The sequence below is a fragment of the Meles meles genome, chromosome 17 (genome assembly GCF_922984935.1).
Source record: "Meles meles chromosome 17, mMelMel3.1 paternal haplotype, whole genome shotgun sequence".
NCBI lineage: Eukaryota > Metazoa > Chordata > Mammalia > Carnivora > Mustelidae > Meles > Meles meles.
In genome coordinates this window covers 26,238,733-26,249,261 of record NC_060082.1, presented here as the reverse complement: position 1 = coordinate 26,249,261, position 10,529 = coordinate 26,238,733, and positions in this window count along the sequence as shown.

The window sequence follows — 10,529 nt, the reverse complement described above, 5'->3', positions numbered from 1 at the left end:
AGAGGGGAGAAGTTCAGAGGGAGAAGCAGACTCCCCGGGGAGCTGGGAGCCAGATGCAGGACTTGATCCTGGGACTCCAGGATCATGACCTGAGCCAAAGGCAGTTACCCAACCAACGGAGCCACCCAGGTGCCCAAAATATCTCATTTTTCAGTAAAGACAAGGTCGGTCCTCATAAAACGAGCTCTTTCTTCCCCCTGAGGACAGAGGCTGGGAATCTTTCAAGTGTCTGGGAGTCTGTATTAGGATTTTCCTCTTCGCATCTCAGCTCAGGGCATGATCCCTTTTCTTCTCTGACCTCCGCCTTTTCCGCTAGAGGCCGGCAAGACTGATTTCAGTCCCTGCTCCATTCTTTACTGGCTATGGGATATTGGGCTAGTTGTGTCACATTCGATAAGCCTCAGTTTCCTATCTATAAACCTCAGTTTTCTCATCTGTGCCTTCCTTGTTGGGTTATTTTGGAGGTCAAGTGAGATAATGTGCATAGAACCCTGGGTGGGGGAAGGGAGGAGAGAGGGTGTTGGTGCATATCAGGTGCTGGATAAGCAGTAGTTATTATTTTTATCTGTAAAATGGGTATCATGTCCTCAGTCCCAAAGCGAGACAGTTGTATGCGAAAGAGACATCCTAAAATCTAGAAGGAAGGAGAAAAAGCCCAAGCACAGTGCTCTATTCCATTCCTGGAAACCTCCAGAAAGCCAGCACTCTCTGCTCATCCCTCCAGCTCCTGAAACAATTCCCGGCATGGCTGGAGCATCTTGGCCAGCTGCCTCCCCCCCCCCAAAGGGAGGTTCATGGCAGAACCCCAGCCTGCTGGATCACCTGCCACAGTGCGGCTGGTAATCCAACACGCACTGCCTGGGGCAGGTGCTGGGGCCCAGAGACAGGTCACTGCAGGAAGCCAGGCATCAGGGGGCCCGAGCTCTGAGGGTCTCAGTGATGAAAAGCTCCTCGCCGATACTATAACCAGTCCTGCTTCCCTTTTTGAGTTGGATACCAAGAGCATGGAGCTAAATTTACGGCCCATCTTTAGCAGGCGCATAATCCTGCATTTTCCACATTTGGTTACGAACCTCTATCTAAAATGCTCACTCTTATGTTCCCTTTGTCTCATTTCCCTTCGCTTGTTTTAATTTACTTTAAGCTGCCTTAAATCCATTTTGAAACAAGGTGGGGGTAAATAAATACATCCTATCTGTATTTAAACAGCTTCTCATTGTATATGTATATATTCTTGTGTATCTCTTTTCCAAAAATTAGTGCCTGCTGCTTCTTGCAAACGGCTGTGTTTGTGCTTGCTAATTGTGTAACTGAATGGATTTAACATTGGGAGCTCTGATGAGTACCCAGGAAGGAAGGAAACAGTGTTTTAGTTTTCAGTATAAAAGGCAGGGTTAGGCCCCAGGTGTCTGCCCTAGGAAGAGGCCATTTAAGGCACTCGTTCTCAGCTAAGGCCGATTTTACCTCCTGAAGGGCATCTGGCAATATCTGGTGGCATTTTGGGTCGTCACAACTGGAGGCTGGGGTGGGTGGGCCTCTGCCACCGCTGCTGGCATCTGGTGGGTGAGGCCATAGAAGCTACTAGATGTCCCACACAGCAGCCCCACGACAAGAATGATCCAGTCCCAAATGTCAACAATCCTTAGCTTGTGAAAACCCTGCTTAAGGGTAGGCTAGTTCTAAAAGGGAGGAGGAGCAGAGGCTTGTAGGTACCCAGAGTAAAAACAGGAGGCCAGCCTTCCTGAACCCGACTGGGAAGATGGACTTGCTGAGAGAGCCCCGTCTCCTCAGTCACCAGAACGGTGGGTCTCCCCCTGGGGTCACAGGAGAAGAAAGAGCATCTTGGGAAATAAAAAGACGCTGCCAGTGTCCCCAGGAGGGGTCAGGTGTGGGTTGGCTGGGATGGGGAGCCCCTTCATTTAGTACTGGAGTCCTTCCAGTTGCCCCCTGCCCTTCTTTACAGCTCTGTCCCACTAAGCTTCCAGCGGTGCTCGTCCAAGGGGAGCCCCAGCAGAGGGTCTGAGGGCAGGAGAAGCACAGGAAGGGGGCACTGGTCCCTGCCCCTCTCTGTGCGCCTGCCTCAGGTGGGCTGCCTTCCTCAACCAAAGTCACAGCTTCTCTCCAGGCGCACCCCGACGCCAGTCGCTCCTTACAGGTTCTGCTAACAACCTGCAGGTTGTCCCCTTCTGCCCCTTCGAGGCTAGGGGGTGTGAGAGTCCTACTGTGCTAGTGCTGGGGTACCCTGCCATGTATTGTGATCTCCCCATAGTCTGCCATACCTTGGCAAATAGCCCCTTTACTCAGCCTTCCTCAAATTCTCCTAGTTTGAGCTTGTCTCCTGTGTCCTTCTGGGAGCTCAGCCATCGCAGCGCCCCATTTGTTTACTAAATGTTCATTGAACACCTACTGTGTACTCAGACACCGGTCCAGGTGTTTGGGCTGCACAGGTAGACACCCCACCAGCCACGGCCCGTCCCTTCCGGCAGCACTGAGGAGCACCTGCGGGAGGTACGCTCCTGATTGGACAGCATCAGCGTGCCAGGCTCCGCCTCACGCCTCCAGTGGGTGGGGCCTGAGTGACTGGGGGATGGGCAGCTTCCTGACACTACCCCCCACCCCCCACACCCGGGGGCCCGAGTCCGGGGCTTTTGTGGGAGCTCTGCCACCGGCGGGCTTACACACCTGGGCAGGTCACCCAGCCCCTCCGGCATTCCCTTTCCTCATTGGTCAGCCGAGGGGTTGGACCAGATAACCAACCTGTGGGTTTTCCATATTTGGAGTAAAATTTCCCGGCCTGATTGCTGCCCAGATCCTGGGTTGGGGGCAGCCCAAGCAGGCGTCCTGGGACCACTCTATACATGCCAGGCCTTCCAGAGGGAACCCTGGTGAGGGCCAGAGAGGCTGGGACTCCAGGCCCCGCTGTTGGCTGTCCTGCTTACCTTCTGGAGGGTGTGGAGGTGAGGTGAGCCCCTCTGGGTCCTCCAGGGCCCCGGGACTCTCTCACCACTGTCCTGCCAACTACCCTTTCTCTCAGGGCTCTATCTGTTCTGGGGCCAGACGCTGGGCCCCTCAGCATGCCCAGTGTGGCCCTGTTGGCTCCAGCAGCAGGCCTGGCAGCTTCCTAGGAAAACAAAAACAGAGCTTTCCAGATGCTACCAGCTGGCAGGGCTCGCCAGAGGCAAAGGGGTATTCCCTGTCTCAAGGCAATGTTGCATCTGCCAGCCCAGAGTTACGGGCATCTCTCCTGCTCTGACAGACCTTCAGGGCTAGACCCCAGGGATCTTGCTTTCTGAAGCCCTCAGAGTTGGAAGGAGGGCAGTGGGACCATAGGCAGGGACAGAGCCGTGCTGGGCGGGAATGAATAAATACCTGCTGAGTCTGGGTGGAGCTCGGGGCTTTGAGCCAGGTCTTTTCACAGAGAGCATCTCAGCCAACCTCACCGCTCCTTGGTGAGGAGTAACCATACAGTCCTTTTTTTTTTTTTATATTTTATTTATTTGACAGAGAGAAATCAGAACTAGGCAGAGAGGCAGGCAGAGAGAGAGGAGGAAGCAGGCTCCCCGCGGAGCAGAGAGCCCGATGTGGGGCTCAATCCCAGGACCCTGGGATCATGACCTGAGCAGGAGGCAGAGGCTTTAACCCACTGAGCCACCCAGGAGCCCCCATACAGCCCTTTTTTGATGCAGATTCTGAGTTTAGAGAGGGGAAGTGACAGTCCCAGGGTCACACAGCTAGCAAATGGAAGAGCAAGGATTTGAAGCTGGGACCATGGGCTCTGAGAGCTTCCCATTACAGCACGTGCCTCCTGCCTTTAGAGATCACCCATCCCCCAGCCCCTCCCCCTGCCTCCCACCCCGAAGAATTAGGCCGGGATATGTGGGAGCTGGCACTGGTCAGCATCTAGTCTGTTGGGGCTCTCCAGCCAGTTACTTCGAGAAGGCCCTGGGGGAGGGAGGACCCTCCAGGAGAGCAGGACCCCGGAACTGCCACCCCTGGGCCCAGAGCTTTCTGGCTAGGGCACACCCCATCTGATGGTGGACAGATCAGGTCCTACGGGGCATCTTTCCATGACATTTTCCAGTGGGGATGGGAAAGACAACAGGGGCCAGGGTTTAAGGAATCTCCCACCTGCCTTGTCCCAGCCTGGGCCGCTGCTATTTAGGAGGTGAATTTTGCTAAACCATCCATCGGGGACAAGGCATCTTTCTCCTCCGTGGGTCTACAAGAGGGCAAAGGTGAGAAAATACCCCTTTCTCTCCACCAAACTTCCCTTCTTCTTTTTTTTTTTAAGATTTTATTTATTTGACAGCAGAAATCACAAGTAGAAAGACAGAAAGACAGAAATCACAAGACAGAGAAAGAGAGGGAGAGCAGGTTCCCTGCTGAGCAGAGAGCCTGATGTGGGGCTCCATCCTAAGACCCTGGGATCATGACCAGAGCTGAAGGCAGAGGCTTAACCCATGAGCCACCCAGGCACCCCCCAAATTTCCTTTCTTGACTGGAATGAAGAATTCCTTCCTCCCTCTCTACTTCCTTTCCCTTTCTCTCCCATCCACTTCCTACCCCGTTCCCCAGTACAGACTTAATTATCAACCTCCTTTGTGCTTCTAAAACCCAGTGCCTACCTTCGCACAGCCTCGTTATGCGCATTATACTTGCTTCTGCCTCCCCGACCTCTTTGAGCTCATATCCCTCCCTGGCCCAGTGTCTGGCTGGGAAGGGTCCCCAGCCCTCGGCAGAGCCCAACACCTCCATCCACCTTCTTCCACCAGGTGTCTGCCCTGCTGGTGCCCAGCTCTGGGTTTGGTGCTAGCGGAGCTGTTCAGAAACCAGAAGCCTCATCCCTGCCTTCAAGGCCCCTGGACTGTACAGAAGATCAAGACAGTGCATCGTCAAGCAGGGACTGGACAGTAACCTCAAAAATATTAGTAAGACTCTTCAGAGGAGGAGATGAGTGAGGACCGAAGCTGTCCGAGGAGGCACCAAGGAAAAGGTGGGACCCTGAAGCATGTGCCGATCGGTGGAGAGGTGGAGAGAGGCTCTCCCTGGTGGGGCTGAGGGAAGGGCACAGTGAGGGCAGGGTACGTGGAGCAGACAGCCCCAGAGGTCAGCCTAAGGAGAGGTGGGAGAGGATGGAAGGCCCATTCCTGTTCAGTCCCTGTTTGCTGAGCATCTACTATGAGCCATACCCGGAGGCAGCTCGTGTGCACACTCTGATTTAGTCCCTACAACAGCCCTCTAGGGACGGCAGGACAGCTTCCAACTCCCTCTTCCAACTCAACAGCATGGCTGGTGGGAACTCCTGGAGGTTCAGCAAACTTCAAGGCCAAAAGACAAGGGGGTGGAATCAGTCTACACCAGGGCCTTCTGGTTCTAAAGCAGGGGGCACTCGGTGGATGGTGGCCATGGCAGGGCCAGGGCTGGGTGTTCATTCATTTATTCAACAAGTATTTCTTGAACATCCAGAGCTGGATGCTGGGGTTACGCCAGGGAGCAGAGCAGACGCAGTATTTTCCTTCACGGAGCCAATAGACTCGCGAAGAGTGGATTTTCTTTTTTTTTTTAAAGATTTTATTTATTTATTTGACAGACGGAGATCACAAGTAGTCAGAGAAGCAGGCAGAGAGAGAGAGGAATCCGGCTCCCTGCTGAGCAAAGAGCCAGATGCGGGACTCGATCCCAGGACCCTGGGATCATGACCCGAGCCGAGGGCAGAGGCTTTAACCCACTGAGCCACCCAGGTGCCCTGGATTTTCTGTTTAAAAAAAAATAATGGAAATATTACTAGGTATGTAATTAAAAATATATATTTTACTTTAAATATAAAGGTCATTTTAATGCACATATATGAATTTCGGACAAAAAGTTCGGGGCGCTATGCGAATAAGTCACAGTGTGCCAGGAGTTCTGAATTTCTTCAAAGAAGGTCCTTAAGGATGGTCACTGGGAATGTCTCTTACAGCTTTGTTGGACTTTGTTTCTTTATGCAGTGGTGTGCTGGCCAGTGGCTAACGACCAGCTGGGGAGTGGGCTGCCCTGACTCATGACGTGATGTCCTCAGAGTGAGTGTGCCCACCATGGCAGTATCGTGCTCCCAACAGGCAGTCGTTGAAGGCAAAGCCAAGAAGAGGTGCAGACAGCAGGCTCTTATGAGCTCATCCCAGTGGCCCCAACACATCGCTGACTTCTGCTTACTGACTTCTGGGGGCTTTGAAGGAAGTGATGGGGCTCTAAAGTACCCCCAAGTCAGTCACCCCCTCCAGGATCCCCTGGGCTATGCTACTGTGGGGACACAGGAGAGGATTGTCCTGGCCTCCTACCTGGGTCAGGTTTGGGCACAGCCCGTGGGGCACCTGCTGACCGCCACAGGGGAACACGGAGTCCAGCCGTGCTAACCTCCCACCCCTAGTGCTCCCAATCAAGGTGTCAGATCAGGTGAACCTCCTTCCAAGCGTCTGTGCTGTGCACACAGCTCACGGTGCCCCCAGCCCACCTTCAGAGCACCCCTGCCCCAGGTGGCCGGGGTGGGTGGCATGCCCCCTGCAGACAGGATGGTGACATGGCCCAAGTCTGTGCTGGAAGGGGCTGATTGCATAGGTAGTCGCATCATAGAGAGAAGAGCCATGGTTTGGGAGCCAAGAACTTGAATTGGAGTCACAGCCGTGTGGCTTACAGATGCTCACGTCACCCTTCTGGACCTCGTTCTCCTCCTCCATGAGATGAGAAATGGTTGGGACAGCCCCCTGGGCCTTGTGGAGGGCGGAACCAGATGGCCTCCATGAGAGCTGGGCACCTGGGACTTGAGTCCTGGGCCTCCCCGTGTAATTCACTAAACCGCAGCGACCACTTCTAGTCCCCAGAACCGCGGAAGCTGGGCCTGCGGTGGGCTGAGGGGCTTGCAGATTTCCCTTCCCGCCCTGCGAAGGACTCCCCTAGCCACCCTGTCTCTGGGTGGTCCAGTCCAAACACCCAAGTTCAACCCTTGTTGGGGCCCAGGACAGGGCTCAGGGTTAGAACATTCTTCCCTTCACCAACCTGGAGTCTGCCTTCTCTGTGTCTGTCAGCGGCCCCTCGCCTGCCTGCGCACACACACTCTGACACACGTCAGCAGGAGCATAAATATTTATGACATGTAGCTAATGCAGTCGGCTTATAGGCTTTCCAGTGCTTCAGACGGGCGCTTTTGCCCAAGAAGACTTATGTGGGGAGGGGTCCTGGACAGGGAGTGGAGGACTCAAGCAGCAGAGAGGAGCCTCTTGGCCTCTCTGAGTGTTCTGGAAGCTTGCTTTTCACTGCAGCAGCCCCAGATCTAAATTTGAAGGGAAGGGCAGCTGCCACCTTGGGCTCTGGGCATTGGGAATCAATCAGCCTTTGAAGGCGTTTATGGGAGAAGCCCCTCTCCGCCTCGGCTAGGCCAGGCCTCAAGATGAATGGGTCCCTAATCAGAGGGGTCTAAGGCACTCTTCACCTGGCCGCCCTGAGGTGGAGCCTTTGAGAGGGCAGGACAGAGGGTTCTTACTCCCACCCCCACTGGCTTCCCAATCTCGTCCAGAGCTGAGTCCAGGGAAGAAGTCCTAGACGACTGCCTCTAACCTCCAAAACATCTCCACTGAAGTCACTCCCCAACATCCGCAGTGCATAGCCCACGTCAGGAAGTGCCAATGCGTCGGAGACTTAGCCAAGAGCTCACATGCTTGTGGGTTCCTCCCAGGGCCGGCCAGCTAATGCCTTCCACGCGACAGGACTTCTGAGCATTCTGGGAGGGAAGGTGCACCACGCTCCGGACTTTGAGGGGTGTTGGGAAGTGTGGGCCGAGGAGTGTGAGAGAGGGCAGGGGAACAGTCAGCTCATGCCTGGAATTCACCTGCCCGCCCCCCCCCCCCCGCCCCTTCCTGGGAAAAGGCACAGAGGCAGAGCCTACACTGGGGAGGACCGTGCTCCCTGGAAGGGAGCAGGAAAACTCCCAGGAGGACCTTTTTTTTAAAAAAATATTTTATTTATTTATTCGACAGAGAGAGGGGTCACAAGTAGGCAGAGAGGCAGGCAGAGAGAGAGAGGGAGAAACAGGCTCCCCACTGAGCAGAGAGCCCGATACGGGGCTCGATCCCAGGACCCTGAGATCATGACCTGAGCCGAAGGCAGAGGCTTAAACCACTGAGCCACCCAGGCGCCCCCCAGGAGGACCCTTGATAAGGCAAGATTTCATCCCCCAGAACCCCCCTTCCATCCCCTTCCAAACCTGCGCTCTCGGGTCTTAGATCCTACACAGCTGGGCTACCGGGATCTCCCTTCCCTCCACGGGACCCTGGGACAATACTGGTTTCATTTCCCCTACTTTGGACAGCTCCTCTGTTGAGGAAGAAAGGGAGAAAGGGTGATGGAGAGTATCAAGGATAAAAACGCGACTCGATGTGGAAGCTGGGCTGGGCACTCCAGACTCTGGTGTATCAGAAAGGCTGAGCCATAGAACCTTCTCCACCAGGAAAATATCCCTCATTCCACCTGCCCCCACAACCAGGGTAACCCCCTTCCTCTGCATCCTCATAACACCCGAGGCATCTCCCTATCACTGTACTGATGACATTATGTTCATTTTGCTCACGGGGCTATTTATTTATTTATTTTTATTTTTTTAAGATTTTATTTATTTATTTGACAGACAGAGATACAGGTAGGCAGAGAGGCAGGAAGAGAGAGAGGAGGAAGCAGGCTCCCTGCTGAGCAGAGAGCCAGACATGGGGCTCCCAAGACCCTGGGATCTCAACCTGAGCAGAAGGCAGAGGCTTTAACCCACTGAGCCACCCAGGCGCCCCTCACGGCGCTATTTAGATCTCATCCTTCCCAGCATACAAAAGTCATCGCATTCTTTTTTACTGTGTGAATAGTTATTCTATCATAGGGATTTTTTTTTGTAGTTTATTAACTATTTTCCCAAATCATAGATTATGAGATTATTTCTATACAATGTGCCATTTAAACAATTAATGAGTAAGACATCTCAAATATTTTAATGCTTAGTGTTTAATGCTTCCAGAACTATCTTGTGCTTACCAGTCATGTAGGAGACTTGTTAAGACTCATTAGGTCCAGGAGCGCCTGGGTGGCTCAGCTGTTTAAAGCCTCTGCCTTCTGCTCAGGTCATGATCTCAGGGTCCTGGGATCGAGCCCCGCATCCGGCTCTCTGCTCAGCAGGAAGCCTGCTTCCTCCTCTCTCTCTGCTTGCCTCTCTGCCTACTTGTGATCTCTGTCTGTCAAATAAATAAATAAAATCTTTAAAAAAAAAAAGATTCATCAGGTACAGGTGAGGCCTGAGAACCCGCATTTCTAACACGGCCCCAGGAGATACCGTGAAGCTGGGCTATGGACCTCATATTGAGTAGCAAGGTTTAGCCAACTTCTAGAGAGTTCTTAAATTCTCTCATATATAGCCGGTTCCCCAGGGAGGAAGAAAGTGATTGAACCATCTCATTACATCTTTGAAGGGCTCCGACTGACATTCTTCTTCATATGAAGTCAAATCTGTATTTCTTGGCCCTAGTTTTATCTCCTGGATCTAGATGGATCACGTTGGAGCCGTCACTCACATGCCAACCTTTCACATTATTAGACAGTTTTCTTTCCTGTGTCCTTTGTTCAGGCTGAAGGGGCTCCTCTGCCTCACCTGCTTCCCGCAGGGCAGGGGTAGGGGCGGGAGGGGAGCGGGGAGTATGCTGCCCTGCCCCAGCTTCCTCTTTTTAAATGCCGGTCTCTGCTGTACTGTTCTCCCCTGTCTGCTGGTCCCGGTGAGGTCATTAACTCTTCCCAGGGAGAAAGGTCAAAGCCATGTCCCGCATCTCCCTACCTGGGACTCTCCCTCCGACAGCTGGTGGCGGGAGGGGCTGGAAGGGGCGGGGAAGGGACCCAAGAACTGAAGATAAGGACAGTGGGCCCCGGGGGGCGGTGGGCTGGTGAATGCTTCACGACTGGCTCTCGGAGAGGGCAAGACTCCTCCCTGATTGGCAGTGTTTGCTGAGCTCCGTGGTGCAAAGCTCCCACCGCGGCGTTTCAGGCTAGCGAAGCGGGGTCCCTGGGCCCCGTAGCGCGGTTGTAAAGCGATACCACGCAGGATACACGCGAGTAGCCTGAAGAACATACGTAACAGATCGCAGTATAACGAAGTGATGCGTTTTTCATGTTTATGACTTTTATTTTGAATATGACTTAATTTCTAAGTTTTTAAAGATGGCTTGTTTAACAACTGGCTTGTCAATGTTTTGAAAATGTAACCACTAGCCTGTAGGAACGAGCTCCAGCACCCCGCTGGTGGGCGTTTATCTGGCAAATCAGAGTCGCCCCCTTCCCGAGGCCTCTGGGAGAGAACAAGCAAGGAGCGAGGTCACACTTCTCTGCAAGTCCTTTGCTTCGGAACCCCTTTGAGCCTCGCTACCTCTTGTCCCCAACCTTGAAGCCAAACCCCACTCCCAACATCAATCTTCTGCTGCCCCCTAGTGGCAGCTTCTGCCCTCTGCAGGTGCCTGGGAGCTTTCTCA